A 23,927-nucleotide genomic window follows, 5' to 3' on the forward strand; every position below is an offset into this window, starting at 1 on the left:
TAGTTATTTGACCCATTTTATTTCATGTTCTACACAAAACATCTCCATTCATAACAAGCTTTATACCTTGACCTTTATCAGTCCTATAATTCACCATCAACCTCACCAATTCGTTATTATCAATTTCAATTTATCAAACTGTCAAAAAACTAAGTAATTGTTTGGTTCTTATAAATTGGCCAAAGACATTTATTTATCAAAATCTCTCAATATGCAGGCAATAAAGTCAGTTCTCATGCAATCACAGTGATACTCCTATTTGCATAGTACACCAATCTAATTTCGGATTCTTTCATCAACCTTAATTATCAATATTTTTGGACACTGCTCAGCAAGTGTCGCCTAAAACCTTTATTCGATTCAAGTGTATGTTATACCTATTTATTTATCATCTCAGAGCCACTCTGATAAATCAGATCAACCTCTTTTTTAATACCGGGCAACCCCATATTATGGTTCTTCATAGTAAAACATATGAATGTGTAGTATGTCCTTGTTTGAGGGCTATGGACACTGTACATTTATCAAATATGAATATTTTTCAGTTGTCAGCGCGAACTCACCATTCCCCTGTGCTACTGCCTTTTATATTTTAAGCAATGCTCAGGTGCTGCCATTTTGAAATTACTTATAATCCCTCAGCATATCGACTTCCCAAGCACAAAACTAAGATTTTGTCCTACTTGGAACTTTAAATACACCCTGGTGGTTTTAATCTTGCATTCTGAAAACATTTCACAGTTTAACTTTCTGGGCAAATAGTTAGGACAAGCAGGTCTCTTCTGGAAAGCACCTTCTGAAAATAATTGTAGTTTTAAACTCTCATTGTGAGAACATTTCAAATCAAAATATATAAATTTGTGTCAGAGGCTAATCACAAACTTCAATTAGAACATTTTATCTCTATTCCTAAAATCACGACTACCGTTTTTATGCAACTATTTTCTATCCATAAACTTAAATATTATTTAACTACTGTTCCCTCACAGTCTGCTGACCTGAAGTGGAAATCAAATCTTAATTTTCTATGTGTATACACTGATGTCTGCTACTTTGTACCATGTCATCGTCGATTACCATAAAACATTACACCTAGTATTGTGTACCTTTATATTGTGTACCTTTATCAAACACCCATCTCTTGTCTGTGTTTTGATCCACAACTAAATAAAGTGTTAGTTTCAAAACCCCCTCCTTTGCTGATCATCTTTTAAAGTTAAAGTATACTAACTATACGATTCCTGATTATAGACTGATGTTATCAAAACCATGTCTGCAGTATTTTACTTCTTCCAAATATAAAAAATTAATAACTCCTGAACTGCTATCACTTCATTCAAATCAAGTGTAAAGTTCCTCAAATTAGGATGTGTGCATTTACTCAGACTGACATTCCCAAGATTACATTTCTCAAAATAAAAACTGTGTTTTTATGTCCAGGTTCTATTTACAAGATGATATTTACAAAGTTAAAACAGGTATTTAAAGGCCTATTTACACTACCATGGTCATCTCCAACTTTCACGTGTCAACAATCATTAACATCATCTCACTGTTATCCAAAATATACTCCAACCTCATGATTGATCTAGCCTGTATGATCTGGATAAATATGTTTCTGATATCCTCTGAATCTTATTACATCATACCATGAGTGACAGAGATTAGTTGTGAAGACATACTTTTATCCCACCATTTAGAAAAGCACAATCTAATCACCAACTATCATATGATTGTACGGGAGCCAGAATTTCGATTCTCAATCTAAATCACATCATTGTAACAGTTCCCTGTTTTTATTTAGGCCTTTGCATGTGGTGTCTACAATCTGCATCCATCTGTTCTCCTGCTGTGTCCGTTTTAGTTCTCTATCTCCTCCTACTCTTCTATCATGGAGACATGCTCAATCACATAAAATAGTATCTTATCAAATCACCTATCTTATGAAGTTGATCTAAGTGTGTCATCATTGGATAGTCTATAGTTATCAAAGCTCATACTCACTCCATTGATCTTGTAAACGTGATTCGGTAGAGTATACATATTTTCCTCATAACATACTGCATAATACGTCGAATTGCAGCTGTTGAAAATTTTATTTCATACCCTGATCCACTAAATTTCATGAACTGTTTGACATTATTAAACACGTCTTTAACATCGGTACTTTCAACATTTAAAATTGCTTAATGGGAGCTCACATAACCAAACCTTCTTTGGTTCTGTCCTGTGATATCGTCTGGTATCACAAGATGTCAAATACTTTTTCAATGTTTTTTTTTTTTTAAGTGATAGAGGGTCTGTTAAGAAAACATTTAACAAGATCTTTACCTGACTTAAGTAGTGCTCATTCTTTATGTTAATATTGTACAACTAGGACTTTTCAGCAGGGTATTTGGTGATGAATCGAATGGTGTCAACCTGTTTCCTTCTTATCTGACTTTTCACCAATATGAACGTCAGGTCAGGGAAACTACTAGAGGCCTTCCTATGCCAAAGGCGTTGAAGGAGGCCCAGAAGACAAGTTTTAAGCATGTATTCTGTCCATCTGTCATTCATGATGCATACCACTGTTCCCTAGTATGTGTCTAGTTTCTAGCATCCCCTAGCATATGGAAAACGTTAGCAGCTATTTCACTGCATTTGTATCATTGGTCTGACACTCTGGGAAGAGACTGTTAATTTTATGGTGCATAATGTAAGTCGTGTACAATGTTAATTTTTTTTTTTTTTTACTCTTTTTATTAATCCACAAAATTGTAGTACATAAAAAGCATTTATATTGCATCATCAACCCCTTTTTTACCGTTGACTTATATATATATATATATATATATATATATATAAATAATATATATTTCCTTCAATAAAAGGTTGGATAAGAAATGAACAGTGAGTTTGTCATTCCCTTTATGCGAAGTTCATGAAGAAGGGGCGTTGGCCCTGAAACGCGTCGAACCTGGTTTTAATAATCGCGAAGGTTGGCAATGGGTGCTGCAGGGCAGTAAGGCTGGATGGCTGACAGCGTGTGAGTAGCCCTCTTCAAGCTCAAAGGCTTTTGCTCAAACAATTATTCGCACGGCTACCTTTGGCCGTGGAAGAGGGGCACCACTTCTGCTTCCAACCAAAATCAGCGGGAGCAGGAAAGCGCTTCTGAAAAGGAACTCTTCCTTTTCATTTGAAGTACACGTTGTCCTTTCAATTTCAGCACGCAAAACCCAGCTTTCTTCCTACTTAAGGATCATAACGCAATAACCAATAAAGGGACTGAGCCCACTCAGGGTTGAACACTGGACTCACTGACCAAGGACTGCATTAACCAGCATGCCGCTGGGTACCTCAACTACTGCCACGCCCACTGAAGGGCGTTCTTTCCTTCAATAAAAGGTCGGATAAGAAATGAACAGTGAGTTTGTCATTCCCTTTATGCGAAGTTCATGAGGAAGGGGCGTTGGCCCTGAAACGCGTCGAACCTGGTTTTAATAATCGCGAAGGTTGGCAATGGGTGCTGCAGGGCAGTAAGGCTGGATGGCTGACAGCGTGTGAGTAGCCCTCTTCAAGCTCAAAGGCTTTTGCTCAAACATATATATATATATATATATATATATATATATATATATAAATTCCTTTATTCAGTATTTCATAATAGAAATCCATAAAAGCATTTTGTACACATTATGTCATAAAATACAAATAGAAAGCAGTATTACAAAAAAAGTTTACAGTTTAAAATGTGAGAGAAAAAGATGCTTGGAAAATTATTCAGTTTTCATTACATTGAATACATTTCATTGAGTTATGAGCAGTTTTCTCAAAGATTATTTCTCTGTTTAAAAATACATTTTAAAAAGTTAACCATGTGGTAACAAGTAGCTTCAGAATCCAAAAATTGAAGGCGCAACATGGCAGGGCGACACTGTCTTAAATTCCACAGTTTCAGCAATGGTACCAACCAAATTTTGCAATGAACATGATAGAACTTACAGAACAATACTGTATGTATGGTGGTCTGTACAGATGTATCATCGCATGGACAAAAACCTAACGTTGGTTCCCATGAATTTCTGATGGGAAAGGCTACTAACCGGTGAAAAAGGTTTAGTCTAAATCTGGTTAGTAAAAAAAATCAATAAATGCCAATTTCGAGCGTTAGGTAAGGCTGAATTGTGGGGACAAGATGGACCGTGATTGCATGGTGGACAGAAGGTTTCCCTATTACACTTGTGAGTCTTAGTCCATCGAGGTGGGTCAAAGCCATTTCTTTCAACTCTTTCTTGGATATCTCACAAATCTTTTCTGGTGTGATATAGTATGCCTCCAGGCCTAGGTCCGTAAGAAAATTTCTGATATAGGTGAGCCATTTTATTTTTCCCGAAAGTTCTAGTGCCATTGAATCTGCCAGAATCCCTTGGGTTAGCGTGTTTTTATCTGAGGTCCATATACGCCGCCACAATAGCAAAGGTTGAATTTTAGCCAGGTCCTCAATGTGCGGTATGCCTAGTTCAGTGTGGGATGCATAAGTAGAGATTCGCCTTGGTGCCACCAGAAGAAATCTTAAAAAGGCGTTTTCTGCCACTTGTAGAGCACTAACGTCCTCATGCCCCCAGACACCAGCCCCGTACAGAGCTACTGTCTGGCATTTTGCATTATAAATTTTTAGTAGTTCCACAGGGGACCATTTGCCCAATTTTTGTGAAAAGGACATCAGAGCAGCTATTGTCCTCTTAAAGAAATGTTTCCTTGACTCGACTGCCGCTTTCCAATTTAGTTTTTCATCTATTGTGATACCCAGATAGGGATACTGGGCCGTCAGTTCAAGCTTTTGGTTATTGAGGGATATGTCTCTAAGGCCTTTTTTCCCTTTGCCAGCCACCATTACAAAGGTCTTCTTGATGTTGATGTGGAGGTCAAGGGTGCCCATAAAGTCTGCATACCTGGTCAAAGCCTTTTGTAGCTCGCGTGGAGTGCGAGCTAGAATTACAGCGTCATCTGCATAGAGTAGAGCGGGGATCAGGCGTTGTTTTATTTGGGGGAGGTCTTGAGCCCCCCTCAAGAGCTCCATCTCCAGGTTGTTCGTATATAGGGAGAATAGAAAGGGGGCCAAGACACAACCCTGCCTGACTCCACGCTCTACTCCAAAGGGTGCGGTCAGCTCGCCCCTAACACCGTAGCGTACTCTTGCTGATGCCTTGGAGTATAATTCCTTCAGGAAATCTAAAAGTGGTGGGTCCACACCCATTTGAGACAAGACTAGCCATAATTTTGAATGGGACACGCAGTCAAAGGCTGCGGACAAGTCCACGTATACCATATAGAGCTTGTCTTTTTTTGGATGTATATATTTTCCCACAATTATTGACAGATGTAAGGCCTGCTCCACTGTCCCGAAACCTTCTCGGAAGCCAAATTGTAAGTCCGACAGTACCCCTCTGTCCTCTGCCCACTGTTGGAGACGCTCAAGGATAACCCTACCGGCTACCTTACCTAATGAGTCCAACAATGAGATGGGACGGTAGCAGGTAGGGTCCTGGCGGTCTCCTTTTTTAAAAATTGGGACCATAACAGACTTGGTCCAAGATTCCATAAGCCCCTTTTTTGCTGATGCCACACACACCCTGGTCAGTATGGGGGCCCAGAGGTCCGTATTATATTTGAAAATATCCACCGGGACTCCATCGGGACCCGGGGCTTTTCCGTTTTTACTTAGATTTAGAGCCATCAGCACTTCGGATATATCGAATTCTATTTGAATTGGGTAAACGACAGCTGGGTCAGTTATTTCCTCGCTTCCTAAAGGGGTTTGCTTCCTAAAAAATTTTGAGAAGTGAGAAACCCACGCTCCTTCTTCTATGGCCACTTCTATTTTTGGGAGGTTGTCGTCAGCTAAAAAGGGGGATTTTACTACTCTCCAAAATGCTTCACTGTTTTTATTTAGGGCACTTTTGTGTAGTTCCTCCCACAAGGCCTGTTTTAATTCGGCCTTTCTCTGGTTTCGAGCAGACAGGTATTCTTTTCTAAGTCTGGCGATTAGCTGTGGATCTCTCTGTTCTTTATTCAGGGCCACTTTAAGCTTGGAATGTGCCGAAGTGCAACTATGATTAAACCAACCTCTCTTATTTACTGTTTCTCCCTTTGATTTTTTTGTTAGGAGACCCTTGATGACAGTTAGAATTTTGGAGAAGTTACTTAAGACTTCCTCCTCTGTCGTATTTAGGTCAATGCATTGTATAATATAAGGGTAGGCGAGTTTAATTGCCTCTTTGGTAATTTGCCCGGGATTTATCTTCCCCCATTTTAAAGTGTAGCCATTTAGCTGTGCCATGTGTAAATTGTTCTGGTTCAGAGCATTAGCAATCGTTAACGCAAGGGGTTGTTGATGTAGTAAGTTGAGTTCTATCCTAATAGCAGAATGATCGCTTAATGTATTTGGTAGAACCTCAAAAAACGTAATCCTATTTGACAGCCCATCTGAAATAAGAATGTAATCAGCAGTAGACTGATAACCCCTCCCTACATATGTTGGTTCTAGCTTTTTTGTTTTTGAATTCAAATTGTTGCCTATTACGAGACCCAAGTCAGACAAAAGGTCATTCATGGCTATGCCCGGTTTGTTATGAGAGAAATGAGTAAGGGGGGTGTCCAACTCATTAACCATTCCACCGCAATTTTTACTAGAGTGTGGACAGGGATGCAAGTTAAAATCCCCTCCCCACAGGAAGAAGACAACACCTTTCCCTCCTTTCGTCTGTCTAAAGTTAGAGAGTTTTTCATTTAGGTTTTGTATTACTCTCAAAAATTCTCCTTCTTCCAGGTTGTTATAGAAGTTAATAAGGAGGACGGTCTCGTTTTTGGGTAGGGAAAGGGAGAGAAGCTGGAAATTTGCATCCAGTTCAAGAGTGGTTATGGTTATTTGTTGAATGGTATTCGCTACGTAAACAGTTAGTCCCCCCTTAGCTCTGCCCATAGTCCCCACCAGGGCTGGAGAAAAGAACGTCCTGAAACCCAAAAGATGTAGTTCCGTTGGTGACCAAGTCTCCTGGAGACATACAATTTGGTGTCTGTCTAGGAAACTTATGGCGGAGCCGTCCTCAATCTTTGGACGGAGACCGGCAATGTTCCAAGACACGACACTCAGAGTTTGAGGGTCCCTAGTTGGAGTTTGAGTTAGTTGTGGTCCTGTTTTACGCTCTGGTTCCCCTTTTTTGGAGTTAGGGAGATTTTCAGCCTGTGATGGTCAATCCACTAACTCCAGACCACTATATCTATTCGTCATTGGGATACCGCTCCAACCCTCCCAGGATTGTGGTTCTCTATTGGGTTCCCTATAATACGATCCTCCCCAATCGTCCCTTTCTCTACCCCGATGTCGCGGACCAACTGTGTACCAGGGTCCTTCGTGGTGGTAACCATTACGATGTCTCGGGGGGTAGAAGAAGGAAAGGCGCTTTGTTCCTATGGCGACATTTAAGGTTGGGTGATCCCAAGAACAAATATGGTCAACCAGTCTAGGGTCATCGAAGGTAACAAGAACACAATCGCCCTGTATTGTTTTTTTACCATGTCCTACCCAAGGGGCTCTTCTCACCATTAAGATCTTAGTTGAGCAATAAGGGGGAGGTGGGCGATTTCCACTTAGCCAATGTTGGACCTTATTCTTTAGCGACCAGGTTGCTTCATTGGTTTGGTCTGCCAATTCTGGTACGCCGGTCATTACAACTATGAAGGGGGTGGCCTCCGGTGGAAGATTAACAGGAAATCTTCCATCAAGGGGTCCTCTATCCCACCCTCTGTTTGGCTGTGTAGCTGGTGTTTTTGGGCCCATGTTATTATGTTCCGAGTTAATGTTGTTACTATTAATCGGAGTGTTGGTTAGTGTGTTTTCTAAGGTCTTTTTTTTCGACACCATAGGTTGGGCTGGTTTGGCTACTGGGGGGATAGGTTGTTTTTTTTGGACAGTTGAGATTGTAGGTGGCTGCTTACCACCCCCTGTCTTTTGTACCCCTTGATTTGGGTTAGTTTTTACAGAAGTAGTCAAATCAGCTAGTGCTTTTTCTATTAGTCCCAATCTCTTCTCTAGTGGTGTAAACAGTTGTTTAAGTAGGTCTCCAATTTTAAGTAATAGTTGGGCATTGGGATCATAGTTTTCGTCTGCCTCATTGCCTAATGGGAGGTCAGTTACGGTTTCCCCAGTATTAGAGACTGGGGTGTCATGTGTTACTTGGTGAATAATCACGTTATGAAGTACTTGGTCTCCTCTCGGTGCGGTAAGGATTCGAGTCTCTCCTGTCTTATTAGGAACCTTATGTGTTTTTTTTTAGTTTTTGGTTATTTGGGGCTGGAGGTTTTTTCTTTCCTATTGCGCCCTCCCTCCTCCCTCTTGACTGTCTTATTTCTTCTGGGATAGGTTGAATCAGTAAATCTGGGGTCTTTTCTAGTTGCAAGGATAGTTGCGAATCTGAGAGCTGTGAGACCGATAGGTCAACCGTGATTGGTAGGCTGTACCTTTGGCCACAAGGTTCACTCAATCTAGGGGCCCTAAGTTGGTCTGGCGTTCTTGCATCTGCCAGGTGACCCAAAGATGATCTTTTTGCGTTTGCTAAATCTTGGGACACTCTACGTTCTATCAGGGAAATACTCTGATCTATAAAAGTATTCGCTCTGGTGATAAAATTATCAATAGGACCTGAAATTTGCCCACCCTTAGCAGCAGTTTTACTTCTGCTTCCTCGTGGAGACATGATGGACGTAAAAGTAATGCCTAACTTATAATTTCAAAGATGGGCGTATAGATATATAGGCAGGGTCTCACGATTGGAAAGAGGCAGTAAGGGGAGAATAACTAAGGTTGTTAGGAAAGGACTAAATAAACACACTTTTTAGGGGGGTGGCCCAGCCCAGTCTATAACGGTCTCTAACGGGCACAAACGGGCCCGCCCTTGGCCTGGGCTTCGCCCCGAGCTCCGACCCGCGCGTGTCCCGCGTGCGCGGTCGTCGAGGCTCCAATATAGGTGGGGGGAGGGAGGGGGCAGGAAGAGTCGCAGGTGCGCCAGGTGGTTAGAGCGCTGAGCCTGCTGGGACTCGCAGTCCCGCGCCCTCAGGACAGCCTGGAACAGTTCTCCCCAATGCTGTGTCAGTCGAAATCCTTTCTGGCTCCCAGTACGTTGCTCCTCAATCACTCAGGGAGATAAGTAGCCTGCAATTGGCTGCGAGCGGCTCCCGCGGAGCGGGGGCCGCGAGCCGTCTTCTACTGCTGCGGGGGAGGAGGGGCGGGAAGAGTCGCAGGTGCGCCAGGTGGTTAGAGCGCTGAGCCTGCTGGGACTCGCAGTCCCGCGCCCTCGGGACAGCCTGGAACAGTTCTCCCCAATGCTGTGTCAGTCGAAATCCTTTCTGGCTCCCAGTACGTTGCTCCTCAATCACTCAGGGAGATAAGAAGCCTGCAAATGGCTGCGAGCGGCATGTATTCTGTCCATCTGTCATTCATGATGCATACCACTGTTCCCTAGTACGTGTCTAGTTTCTAGCAACCCCTAGCATATGGAAAACGTTAGCAGCTACTTCACTGCATTTGTATCATTGGTCTGACACTCTGGGAAGAGACTGTTAATTTTATGGTGCATAATGTAAGTCGTGTACAATGTTAATTTTTTTTTATTTTTACCCTTTTTATTAATCCACAAAATTGTTGTTCATAAAAAGAGCATTTATATTGCACCATCAACCCCTTTTTTACCGTTGACTTATCTACCTCTATTAACAAATCTAGGTCCAGTTTAATAATGAACACCTTGGTACCCTTCTTCCCTCTTAGAGTCCTCTATATGTCTGCCATGCCGTCCAGATTTTCTCCCCTTTCTTGGGGCACCCTCTGCTTTCATAAATCACTAATTCCGCTTGTCAGCACCAGTCCAGATAATTTTCCCATTCCTCCAGTGTAGGGGTGGACATCGACCCCCACTTCCTTGCCACATTATGTTTAGCAACCACGGCCGCCAGCACCAGCCACTGCTTCACATGTCGTGGCCAATCCTCGTTTGCCTCCGTTATTAGGAGGAATCATTTAGGCTCTAGTGGGACTTCCATGCCCACTACCGCCAACATTGCCCTTGCTATCTTCGTCCAAAATTCCTGAATGCTCAGGCACTCCCAGAGCAGATGATAGAAGGATCCCTCTGACCCACATCCCTGTGACAACTCGCGCTTTCGCACCTCCCCATTCTATATAACACTGACCTAATGTAGTACACTCTGTGTAGCACTTTAAGTTGTATGAGTTGGAATCTGGCCCGAATCGCTACCTCCCTAGAGCCCTGGAGCACTTCCACGCACTGTTCATCGTCTAAAGTGCCAACATCTTGCTCCCATGCCTGCCTTAGCGTGCTCATGGGGTCTGGGGGATTATGGATTATCTTTCTATAGAAGAGGGATATTGTCTTTTCGCGTATCTGCTCTGTCAATATCCTATCCTCTAACAGTGCCGCCTCTGATAATGTCTCCCCTTCCCTTATGTGTTTCCTCATTGCATGTCCTAGTCGCATGTATGGAAGCCATTCCCCTTGCCCCATCTTGTAATCTCGTTGTAGCTCTTCAAATGTATGCTCCTCCTCTCCAAATGTTGCCAAGTGTCTCAATTCCTAGCAGTTCCCTTAGCGAAGCCGCATACCTCCTTCAGAAAATATCCTGCCCAAAGTGGAGTCATTCCGGAGAATTTCTTCTCATATCCCAAGTACTTCGTGGCCACTTTCCACACCCTCACCACCGTCCGTGTGTGTGCTAGAAGGAGTCTATCAACTCGCTACCTGTAAAGTAATCACCGGGCCTCACAAACCCATAGCCAATCTATCAACCCTGTACGCTGGTTCCGCCCGATCATCAAACATCCAGCCATTAACATTCACCAACTGCGAGGCCCAGTAGAAGCCACGAATATCAGGCGCCGCCCCCTTCAAAGACCCCCTCTGGAGTTTGCGCAGTGCAATACATGGGGATGCTCCGCTCCACAGTAGTGCCCTAATTTCTCAGTCCACCCCCATCACCTGGACCAACCACACCATGGTCAGTTTCATAATCAGCATTCATCACCTTAGAAGAACCTCCATGACAGGCCTAGTGCGCAGACACTGGAGCAAATTAGCTGAGGTGAATTGGACTTCTTCTCCTCACAAGACCCAACCGGAGCACATGGTATGTGATATCAACAACTTCAACAAATAGATCACCACCTGTGTGACACATTAGCCTCCAGCAAACAAAGCCAAATAGCAAACACAAAAACACAGGTCAGCTGGCACACGGTAGATCTCAGCATGACCAAAATACACTGTAAACAACTAGAAGGGAGGTGGAGAACAAGATGTGGAAAAGGACAAGTTTTACTCCACCCTGAGACCACCTGCAAATCCAAGAAAAAGGCTCTAGCCAAACACATTGATGACAGCTTCGCTATTGTAAAGGATTTCACCACACCCACAGCAGCCGCCAGCCACATCAACCTAATTGAGGAGCTGTGAGACGACCTCTCAGAATTATCTTACAGCAAAATCACAGCAATATACAGAAACTAGACCCCTAGGACCTTGCCAGAAGTCTCCCAGTGTCGGATGAAGTAAAGAAAACAACCTCAGTGGACATTATCAACATGGCAGAAACCACAACAATCATGAAGACCATGAACGCCGGGGCCCGCCAGACCCTTGCCCCATCTCACCTTTGACAAAGGATCAACCCCCATCAGCAAGGCCCTCACCCCGTCCACAACATCTACATTGTAAAAAATCAGGTTATTGTTGAGGAGAGGTGGAAGCCTGGGGCTGCTCCCACAAGAAGATAAGCCGGGGAGTGCCTTCACGCTCCCCGTGAAACTGCCCTCAAGGGGTGCCAGGAGCCCACCCAGGCCCCCAACGATACTGGAGGGAGGGGAGCGCCGTCGTGCCCCCCTTGAGGGAGAAAACAAGCCGGGGAGCACCGTCATGTCCCCGCAAAGAATTCCCCAAGGGCCCGGGATCCCAAGATAAGAAGATAAGCCAGGGAGCGGCCTCACCCTCCCCGTGAAGACTTCCCCTGGGGCCCAGGAGCCCAACTCCGGGCCCGAAGACTTAAGCCGTGTCCCGTGTAGGTGGAGGAGTGCCGCCACACTCCCCCGTGGCTGGAGGAAGGTGGGGGGAGTGCCGTCGCACTCCCCCTGAGGTCTGGCCTGACCAGTGGGAATCTCCGTGTCTGCCCGCCAGAGCAGGCAGACCAGAAAAGGAGTGCCGGCTCCCGCGGCAGCACATGAGGGTGCTGGCCGGGTGGTGAACCAGCGAGAGTCACCGTGGATGGTCTCCTCGAGTGGCTCTCCAGCGAGCCTGCGGTGCGGGGTTCCCGAGTGCGACTGGGACCCGAGCGGGAAAGGAGGTGCCAGGGGCCCAGGTGGAACGAAGCCCCCGAACATAAGCTGTAGCAGCTGGGAGTGGGCTCCCTGAGCGGTATCACTCACTGGATGCAGCAGGGGTTCGGGTGGGACCAGACCCCCAACGAAGGGCGGGTGCGGCGCCAGGCCGCAGGAACAGGCTGCGTGGGTCTCCCCGACACAGCGGGAGAGCTGCTGTTCTAATATGCGCGCTGGGCTCCGGGTGCGCCCCATTATGCCTTGCAGGGCATGGGGACTGCATCGTGGATGGGCGCCAGGTGGCTCCCAAAGGAGGGGGGTACCCCCTTTGTTGGAAAAGGTGCAAGGAGAGCTGTAGGAGCAATGGAGCCTCCCCCAGCACAAGAGGAAAGTCCCTCCCGAAGTCTCTGGGGACTTGGAAAGAATAACCCCTCAAGGGCTCAGCATAGGTGTCAACAGCACCATGTGGCTGGAACTTTTGTTCTTCAGCTGGGGGTACGCTGGAAGAGGGCTTCTCCCGGAGGTGAAGAGGTGTATTTGCACCAGAAATGCATTTACTAATGTTATTTCTTTTAGAGAGACTGAAAGTCACGTGTTATGTGAAGTACCTGTGTAAGGTGATGTCATAAGCCAAGTGGGGTTATGATCCTGGACATTCCTGCTAGGGTGTCTGGCTGTATTTGCGTAATCCTGTGATTTTAACTGTGATACCTTGTAGGGGCTTTAATTGCAATGCATTATAATTGTTATCATCTATGATAAGTACCTCATTTAAAGTGATGCCCAAACATGTATTCTTTCTACTGCGTTAGGGGAGGAACAACCCAGACTGTTAGCCACAAGATGTAGAGATGCATACTGTATGGTCAGTATGAGATGCTCAGTCAGGGTTATGTGTCCCCAGGGCAGGGGTACCTATTTTTAATGCTTGTTGAGATGATGGGGTGGGTTACCACTCGGATGGTGCCAGCTGGAAAGGCCCTCGATCTAGGTTGTGTCAACCCACTGCATTAGGGGGCAAGATGATGTGCATACATGGGAGTGGTGGTACTAGACCCCACCCCCTGCATGAGGGGTGGAGATGTTATGCAATGTCACAAAGTAATTCCAACAGTTTATGTATATTTGTAAATTGGTGCATAGTATTAAGTAGTGTGTGTGTTTAATAAATGTACTCTTACTTTTATAAAGCAAAGTACAGACTATACAATCAATTATTGAGTGTTATTTCTGCACACCTGTAATGGCGATTACAAGCCCATACTACCTCCCTTGAGTGAGCCTTAGACTACTCTGCAACGCTACCCTCTGAGAGTCAAGCGCTACACTAGAGAGTTTGGTTCCAGGTGAAGGACAAATGTGACATGTTATTTGTGCAGGCCTCGCAGATACTGCCTCGTTTTCATACACATACCCAGTCAAGGTCCTGGAGAAAGCCATTAGTAGATGCCCCTCCAACCACCCCGCCATCAACCAGATTCTCGATGCCACACAATCAGACTTCCGACCAAACCCCAGCACTGAGACAGCCCTCATCAAACCAACAGATGACATCTGAATGATCCTTGATGGAGGGGAAACGGCAGCCCTCATCCTTCTAGACCTTTGTGCTGCCTTCGAACCCTCACTCATCCCATTTCATCATACAACTCCATGACATGGTTATTCAAGGACATTCCCTCCAGTGGATCTGCACTTCGCATTTCTCACCAGCATGCCACTATACTCCTCAGAAGCATGGTAATTCATTTGCGTAGTCCCACAGGGCGCCTCACTCAGCCCAAACCTCTTCAAAATATACATTACACTGCTGGTAGATGTCATCCCGGCTCAAAACATCAACATCCTCACCTAAGCAGACGACACGCAACTGATAAGGTCTTATCTCGGGCAAAACACCCATCACGAGCAGCAAGTTCACCGCAAGCAAGTCCAGAGTAGCAACCTGGATGTAGTCTAACTGCCTCAAGCTGACACAGACAAGACCGAAGTGGTGATTTTCGAGAAGAAAGCCTCACTGTGAGACTGCACCCGGGGGGGTCAAAAGATCTTGCTCCCACTCCTGCATCCATCACCCCAGCTAGAGACCTCAACATCATTGTAGATAGCAAACTGGACATGTTTGCTCAAGGTTATGTAGTATAACATGTTAAGTTGCTGCTCCTTTAATTATATGATTCTACCCTAGAATCTTATTAATGTCATGAAGTTTAGGTTCTGTTGGAGTCAGTTACCGCTGGCTTCTTAACTTATATGTTGCTCTTCCTAAGAGCTCTTCTTTTTACCAAGTTTACTTATTGGTTTCACCGATAAAACTTATCTTGGATTATCATCATCGTCTCCAGAAGTCTGTGTGTAAATCCCCATACTACAGTTATGCAGTTGTATCATCCTGTTCTCACACCCTGAAGATTCTCAAGAAGAACTTCAAGTCGCTACCGAACAACACAAGGAAAAGGTTCACCCAAGCCCTCATCACCAGCAGACTGGACTACGGGAAAACCAGCTCACAAAAAACTCCAAACCATCCAGAACACAGCCGCCAGACTAGTCCGCAATCTTCCACGCCGGGCCCACATCACACCTCAACTAAGGGAACTCCACTACCTCCTGATGCGCAAGCGTGCCCACTTCAAACTCCACACCCACATGTTCAAAGCCCTTCACAACATAGCTCCTGCCTACTTGAAAAGCCATGTGTAATTCAACCACTCCTCCAGGTACCTCCATTCCCCCGGACTCTCACTACCACTTATCCCATGCATGCACAAAAGCAGATCAGGAGGTCATGCCTTCTCATACATTGCTTCTAAAGCCTGGTAAGACCTCCCACAACACACCAGAACCTCATCCTTTTTAGGTTTCGCCTAGCGAAGGTTGCGCTTGCGCAGCTCTCGCTGGGAGAAAACTCCATGTTTCAGAGAGTGGGGCTTGAACCCGCCCCTCTTCTCCATTGGCTGGCTTCCTAAACGGAGGCCAGCCATTGGAGGAGAGGGGTGTCACTCCGTTCAAGCCCCGTCTTTTTGGGATTGAGGGGTGTGTTTTTTACGTTCTTTCTCTTTTCTTTCTCTCCTCTTCCCATTGGCTGGAATTTTACCTTCCAGCCAATGGGAAGAGGAGAGAATGAAAAACACGCCCCCGAATCCCAAAATGACGATGCCTTTCTCCGAGGCATTTTTGCTGGGCCTCGAAGAAACATGGTCTAACGCTGTAGGTGTCCAATACCCTCTTTCCTTTGCCAGACCCTATGCTCTAATGAAGAGATGCCCAAGTTATGTATTGGAGAAAAGGGGTGGCCCGCGGGCCAGAGCTGCGTAACATCCATATAAGGCACCTTTACAAACGCTCTAAATTCAGGCTCTTTACTTCGCCCGTGGCTATCCTGAAAACCTGCTTGCGGACCGTCTCACCCGCTGTGCCTCGCACAGCTCATAGAAGCAGGGGCTGGCCCAGGCAGCGCTCTGCAGGCGCAGTCCGTCTTCTGTTTTCAGACACCTTTTCTACTCGATCTGTTTACCTGTAGTAAATCGTATTGGTCCTTCTTCCTCTCGATGAAGGTTCTGTGTTTTTCAGCCATGAGCCTCGAGTCCCTGCCTTGCACAGATCCACCCTCGTGAGCCAGCGAAGCACAGCAGTGTCCCTTTCACAATCGCTGCGGTATCCCCGGGTGGGATGTGGGTGACACGTGTTATGGAACGCACTTCGAATTTGGGGTATACCTGCTAAGTGCCCCCCAGGTCATTTGTGAAAACCATCAACCAGTCCAGCTTTTAGGCCAACATCAATGCTGAGATATTTATTAGAGCGCCACTAGAAAACGGCATATCCCAGAATGCAACGGGTCCTTAGCTAAAAACCCAGGACTTTCTGAAGGCGTCACTCATGTCATGGGGGGCACACCAGCCCCCGGAGTGGTGTGCAGTGCATCACTCAACGTTCCCCGGTGTGCTCCTCGCCGCAGGGTCACAGGAGGTGACACTGTCGGGTTTGTTGTGAGGTCCGGGGCCGCGGCCCCCCTCCCTCCATCACGCGCAGCTCCCTGCCCACTGACAGCCAAGATGGCGGCAGAAGAGTGCAAGAGCCGCGCAAGCACTGACAGCTCCTGAGGTGAGGAGGGGGTCCCGGAGGGATGGTCAGGGGCCGGAGGATGTGGAGCTCCCTGGGCCAGCACTGGATGGTACAGGACACAGCATTACTACCCCCTCCTGCCCGCGAGCAGGGGTGAATGACTGGGGCCGGTCTAACGGTTCCGATCTCCGCCAGGAAGAAGAACATGCACTCCGGGAAGCTATGGTTTGGGTGGACGAGAGTGACTGGGGTCCGAGAGTGTCTACCGCCCCCAAAAATATAGGTGCTACAGGTGGTGCGTGCTCAGAGGGTGCCGGCGCCCCCTTACAGCGTGACACAGAGAAGCCAGCGAGGCGCAAGTCAGACTAGAGTGCCAAGCGTCTAGGGTGTAGGTAAGAGAAGAGGGTGAGCGCAGGGATGTAAGTAATGGGGTGCTAGCAGGATTTAGAGGTAGCGAGAGACAGCATGAGGAAGGCAGCCGGAATGGGAAAGGTGTAAACAAGCAACAGGGACCTGGGTGAGAAACTACCCAAGGACTGAGTGATTGCATGAGAATGAAACAATCAGGGATAGGATGAGGTAGTGACAGGTGAGAAAGCAGAGAAAGAAAGGGATCAGAATAAGATAAACAAGGAAGAGAAACGAGTCAAAGCAGTAAGAGCGACAAACATCCCCTAGGAAGTGCTCGCTTTTCTGCCCCCCCACCCCACTGTTCCTCGTTGTGCTCGCTTTTCTGCTCCCCCACCCCCCGTTCCCTCATTGTGCTCGCTTTTCTGCCCCCCACCCCCCTTTTACCTCGTTGTGCTCGCTTTTCTGCCCCCCAACCCCTGTTGCCTCGTTGTGCTCGCTTTTCTGCCCCCCTGTTCCTCATTGTGTGTGTGTGTGTGGGGGGCGTTGTGTGTGTGGGGGGTTCTGTGTGTGTGTGGGGGGGGGGGCTCTGTGTGTGTCTGGGGCTCTGTGTGTGGGTGGGGGGCTCTGTGTGTGTGGGGGGGGGCTCTGTGTGTGTGGGGCTCTGTGTGTGGGGCTCTGTGTGTGTGGGGCTGTGTGTGTGTGGGGGGCTCTGTGGGGCTCTGTGTGTGTGTGTGGAGGGCTCTGTGTGTGTGTGTGGGGCTCTTTGTGTGTGTGGGGGGCTCTGTGTGTGTGTGTGGGGGGGCTCTGTCTGTGTGTGTGTGGGGCTCTGTGTGTGTGGGGCTGTGTGGGGCTGTGTGTGGGGCTGTGTTGGTGTGTGTGTGTGGGGCTGTGAATGTGTGTGTGGGGCTGTGTGTGTGTGGGGCTGTGTGTGTGGGGCTGTGTGTGTGTGGGGCTGTGTGTGTGTGTGTGGGGCTGTGTGTGTGTGGGGGGAGGGCTGTGTGTGTGGGGGGGGGCTCTGTGTGTGTGGGGGGCTCTGTGTGTGTGTGTGGGAGGGCTCTGTGTGTGTGTGTGGGGGGCTCTCTGTGCGTGTGTGTGGGGCTCTCTGGGTGTGTGGGTGGGTGCAAATACAATAGGTCTCGCATTTGCGAGAGATTAAACTATTGCCATTGTAAATGACAATGCCATTTATTTATCTGTTTTCAAAACTAACACATAAATAAAAATGTTGTCATTTACAATGCCAATAGCTCTAACTTTGGCAAAGGCGAGACCGTTGCATTGTAAATGCTTGTTTATTTCTGCAGGAAGCTGAAGACTTGCTCTTTAAGTAAGCTCTCCCAAGGCCAGCCTCACACACCAGCTACAGTGCCAAGAAACCCTTGCGCATGAGCACTATAAAAATCCAATAAATTAACACTATTTGGGTATACTTAGGTCAGATTTTTCCATACAAAGAGCTTCATGTCATAACTTTGGTGCTATTTGAGAAATCTGCACCAAACATTCCCCAAAAAGTTCATATACTGTGGCTACATCATGGACTTTCTTTGAAAGAGATGAGTTGTGAAGCAATACTTTTATTCACAAAAGTAAGAGAGGAAGGGAGAAGCAGAGATTCATTCAGCTTCCCAAGCTAACATGTTAGTAATCAAAGGGAATGAAGCATATGTGTCGTTTTTCTAGAGTCTCAAAGAATTGTAATGGAGACCCTCAACCACACTAACACATCACGTGGTATGTCATGATTCTCCACTAGTGTGGCTTGGTGGATACCATCATCATTGGGTCTTAACACCTTAGTGTCCCGTTCTCCAGGTGCTCTACTGTTCTCCACCAGGCGGGAGATAGTCTGAGTGATAGAAAAAATAAATAAAATTATCTGCTCTCCTGCATGTCGTGTCTTTATTATTAAGGAGAGGGATAAGGTTAAAAACTGAAATGGTAAGTGCTTGTATGGATGGTTCATTGGTCCATTGCACCTAATGAACGGTCATACTTTTATTGCCACCATTTAGAAGAGCACAATCTAATCACCAACTGTCATCATTTTTCATGGAAAAACCTTCTTTGATACGTCAAAAGTGGAGGTCCCAAAAGTGCGATTTCCCATATTAATTGCCATAGGAAATTTTGCTCTTTGATACAAAAAAACTGCCTGAAGAAAATTTCACCAAATTTGGCAAAAGTTAGAACTTTTCTCAGAAAACATGCTTTTTGTGAAAATCTGTACAGCCATTTTTGAGAAATTAGCATTTAAAGGGCACCGGTTGATCACAGAGGGGTTTAAAAGGTAGTTATATCTGGACTATTGGTGTGCAGAAATGCTCAATCAGCTCAATCCTGATTGGCTGGTTCCAACATGGTCATGGTCCCCATTGTAGGGAAAGCCTGTTTTTGAGGGTCGCAAAAAGGAACACATATAAAGGGAGATAACAGATTCTGGTTACAATGTAAACCATTTGTTGATGGCATCATGCTAATTTTAGGAATTGTGGTGTGTACTAAAGTGATGCACGAAAAATACTGAGCCTCTATTAGAATTTGATGGCTCCTGTTTTAGAGAAAGCTGCTTTTGCTCATGGTTTTCAAAAATAAGTCATGGAAGTTTGTAGCATGAAGCTTTGGCACAAAGGAAGCATGTTGTCCAAGGTGCTTCAAGTTGGTTTGGCTGTAGATTTATTAGCAAATATATAGACCCATGACACTAGAATGTGCACCAAGGGCAAAGGACAACAGGCAACTGCCCAGCACCTAACAGTGCAGTACATGCTAACATTCTTAAATAAGAACATTCTTAAATTCCATTAAGACAAGACCAAAAAACAAAACAAATGCATGCCACATTATTTTCCCCGCCCCACAAAGGAAAACAAATCTAATTCAAGTCATACTTTAGCAATCCAACAGGTAGTTTTGCTTTTCCAGAGCTGTGTTCCACATTGTGAACCACCCTGGAAGTATCAGATGACAAATTAAAGTCAGACTTTACTAATACAGGTCATTGTACATTACCAGCATAATTAGTTTTCTACGGAATCAGAAGGCACTGAATTGTGAGTACAAAGAGACAGAGGGAGAATGTCATCAACTTGTAAATTAACAGGATTGTGAGTGCAATGAGCATGCGGCAGAAAATCATCAACCAGAGGATTACCATCATCATAGGATAACATTGAGTCAACTGTTAATTTAACTCAACGTATTATTGGCGATTGCCTCAGGTTGGAGGGTCGCAGAGAGATCGGTTGGCTCAGTTATGTAGAAGCCGAGTTAAGAGCAACCGGGCAGGAGGAGCTGTTTAAAGACCCAGCTTCTTGCAAGATCATTTCTAAACAGAAACTGACTGATTTATACACGCAGAGGGCTGATTTTACTTGCAGGGGGAGGATTTGTCAATAACAGGCGCTTAGCACCTATGTCCTCTCTCTGCCTAGACCTGCGGGAGACGATCACTTTTTCTACCTCTCACGTATTACTACGGCTCAACACAGATTTACCTTTGTGCGCTTTCGTCTAAACTTTATCCCCCTGATGCTCGGGTTCCCAGAGAGGAAGTTCAAGCATGCAGACCTCATCTTGTGTCCGTGTGACAATGTCTCACCCCAAACTGATCTACACTTGGTATTGTTTTGTAAATTTTACCACAAAGAAAGAGAAACTTTTATTAACACTTAACAATTCAAAAGCTGACACCCTCTTAGTGGAATGTAATGTAGAGTGGTAAGCACCTATTTTCTCCTTGAGAAAACATTTCACATCAAAAGTAGAAGAAAGGGCAGTTTGAACACCTTCCTTCAGGAAACGATTAGCTCTTTCAACCAAACCATTTGCAGAAGGACTATACAAACCATTTGCAGAAGGACTATACAAGGCAACCTGACTCAGAAGCACTCTGTATCATTGTCTCCTGCAGCCTGGTGCTTGATCCTGGACCTGCAGAGAATACACACTCCCAGCTGCATACCCTACAACCTCACCAGAATCATCTCCTCCATACTCGCTATGTAAATCTATACCTACTAGCGCTTCCTCTTCTTTTTCTTTTCTTCTCTCCATTTTACTTTCTTTAAACCTTCAGAATTACCACATGTGAACCGCCTCTTATCTCCTATGTGATACCTGGTTTTTGCTCTTTATATTAGTTCAACCTGTGGCAATTAGCAATCCAGGACTTTCCACACCAGACCTTAGTTCCCTGAATGTATCACATGTACTACATTTCTCTTTCTTTTACCCTGTTCATTGGTTTTGAAAATGCTCAATAACGTGTTTCTGAACTAAAAAAAAAGAAATGGCATCAACCACAGCCACACATGTTCATCATCCTCATCCACAGAATCCTGGGCATTGATATCAGTGCACCAGACAGTCAGCCCTGAAGTTCTTTACCCCTTGAATATATTTAATGCACGTATCATACTCCTGCAACTTTGAAAGGAGTCTCACAAGACGTGCAGCGGCCTTGCCAAAACCGCTGCACCCAACCTAAAAAGTTATACTAGGGGTTTATGGTCAGTATACACATCAAATGATTTCCCCCATAATATGTCTTAAATCTGTAAAACGCCCAACCATACCCTAAAACCCCCCTCTCAATGGTACTACACTTGGTCTCATCATCCTGAAGTATCTTGGAGGCAAATGCAATAGAAATTTCTTTACTATGAATTCTTGACCAAACTCTGCACCAATATCGTTCATACTAGCATCTACAGTAATGAAACATTTACCCCATGGCACATATGGACTCAACGCTGGGACATTCACCACTAGATCCTTAACTTTTGAAAACACATTACTCACTTGCAAATTCCAATCAAATTTAGCCACCCTACTTCAACAGAGACTGTAAGGGTTGCACCACTGAGACAACACCGGGTACACAACTGGCATTATGCTTGCGAATCTTTATTCACAGAAGGTGGTGCTTTAAGTATGGCTACTAGGTTACATTACTTTGGCCTAATACTCTCCACAGACATGGTGTTACCCAGCCAATCAACCTGCTAAGCTAACAGGTTGCATTTCTCTGGTTTGACTGCCATACCTCCTTCTTGAAGACTCTGCAGAACATTCTCATATGCTTTCAAATACTTGCTCCTTAGTGTTTGTAAAGATAAGGATATCGTCCTGAAATTCCCACACATTAATAATGTCACCAAATAGGATGTCCTTCGTTTTTTGGAATACCCTGGCTGCTGAAGCCAGACCAACAGGTAACCTTAAATATTTGTATGCACCAAAAGGTGTACTAAATGTGGTTATGTCATTAGAGTCTGCAGTTAAAGCAATCTGATGGTACGCTGAACGAAGACCAGTGGTCAAAGACAATTTCTTGTACATGTGGTAAAGGGTGACAGTCAACTAAAATGTCTCTGTTTAAGGAACGTAGATCCACACATAAGCGAAATCATCAATTCTTTTTCTGCCAACGCTGCAAGGGAACTCATTTGTATGGATTAGTATGTGGAATAACCCTATGAGCACAGAGTTTGTCTAGAAGCATTTTTAAATCTCTGCGTACACTAATATGGACTGGTCTGACCTTGTTTGTTGTGTGAGTATCATCTTTTTAAAGTTTTATACCATGCTCAAATCCCATAACTGGACCGATCTCATCTCTGCAAACTGAGGGATTCTTTGATACCGTACTTAGGAGTATATAACCATCCATTTCTCCACCACCCGTTCTTATGACTAAATAGTAAGTAAATTCTTTATTGCATGATTAATAAAAATCTTTGCAATTGAGCTGAAAATACATAATTGAGGACTTTTGCAAAGCACATAGAGATAACAGATCATTTCATTACAATAACATTGGTGTGAAGGCCTTTCGAAATTTGTGATATTGTTATATATGAAAATATAAATATTTACAGAAAATTATTAAACATCTTAAAACACTCCTTAGTTAAAAAAGTTAAAAAACCCAGAGTTTCCTATCAGACAAACGTCAATTTGTACTTTGTATGCTTACAGTTCCGTGAAAGTTCGCTTACAAATTTGACTGGAGTAAAACTTTTATAGGCAAAGATTGTTAGCCCGGCGTCTGATTTTTTCCAGTTCGAGTGCTGGCAAGGGGGTTTAGCACAGTATCTACTGATTTCATAAAACCTACCAGTCTGCAGGCTAATTGAATGTCTCCCCCCAAAAATCATGCCAACAATGCCTGTCGGCGGGTTCGCAGACGTCTTTGGTTTCAAAGCTGTGTTAGTTGTAGCCTTCGTTCGTTCTCTAGGGCTTTACAACTGCATAGTAAGTGCAAGACATCCTCTTTTAGGTCACCGCAGTGTCTGCAGTTTTTATTCGATTCCGAACGTGTCCATGGGGGGAGATGTTCTTTTGATGGTATTACTCCCATCCTCAACAGCAAAAACGATTCCTTTGCTGCCCTTGAGAACCCTGTGCCTAGGTATGCCTGTGGTAGGGACCTGGTATAGCTATGGATCACGAACCACCCATGGGCCCTCCTGGTAAGTGCAGATTTATCTTCTTCCAGGAATAGTATCTTCACTGTTTTATTTACGAGCCGCTTAAAGCATTTGTGAGTCCCGTTCGCTTCCCAGAGATCTTTTAGCACAAGAGAGTTTATTGCTGCTTGCTGCTTGGAGATAGACCATTGCAGGGCTGTCCTTGTTCCTTTCCAGCTCTTTCCATAGGTATGTGTTCAAGGTACCTATCTCAGCTCTCTTTATTTTGTGCCAGCATTTGGCGTATGCACCCTTGCGTGCTATTTGTTGTTTTTGGAGACCGAACTCAAGCCTTAATTGTGCTGGCAAAGTGTACGATGGGAGGCTGAAAAGTATTCGCATTGCTTTGGGCACTACTTTGTCTAGGATGGACTCATCTCTCCATCTCATGCTTTCGCTGCCGTAAGTTATCAACGGCAGTAGTCTTGCTTGTAGCACATCTAGCAGAGGGATTAGGTGTGGGCCTGTTATTTTGTTCTTAATGCTCTTTAATGCAATGGCCAATGATATCCCTCTGTTTCTGATCGCTGTTTTTTGTTGTTCGAATGTCCCTTTCATATCGAAGATTATGCCCAAGTATTAGTATTCTTTGACTATCTCCATCTTCTGGTCGCGTAGAAACCACTGTGGCTGTTGTTTTTTGACATTTTTATTTATTATCATCACCTTTG

At 45.0% G+C, this 23,927-nt stretch overlaps 1 protein-coding gene across 1 annotated transcript in view; it reads left to right on the forward strand.

Moving 5' to 3' along the window:
• TATDN1 (TatD DNase domain containing 1) overlaps nt 1-23,927 on the forward strand; it is a 216,552-nt gene that overhangs the window by 53,699 nt on the left and 138,926 nt on the right.

Source organism: Lissotriton helveticus, chromosome 4_1 (genome assembly GCF_964261635.1).
Source record: "Lissotriton helveticus chromosome 4_1, aLisHel1.1, whole genome shotgun sequence".
Taxonomy (NCBI): Eukaryota; Metazoa; Chordata; class Amphibia; order Caudata; family Salamandridae; genus Lissotriton; species Lissotriton helveticus.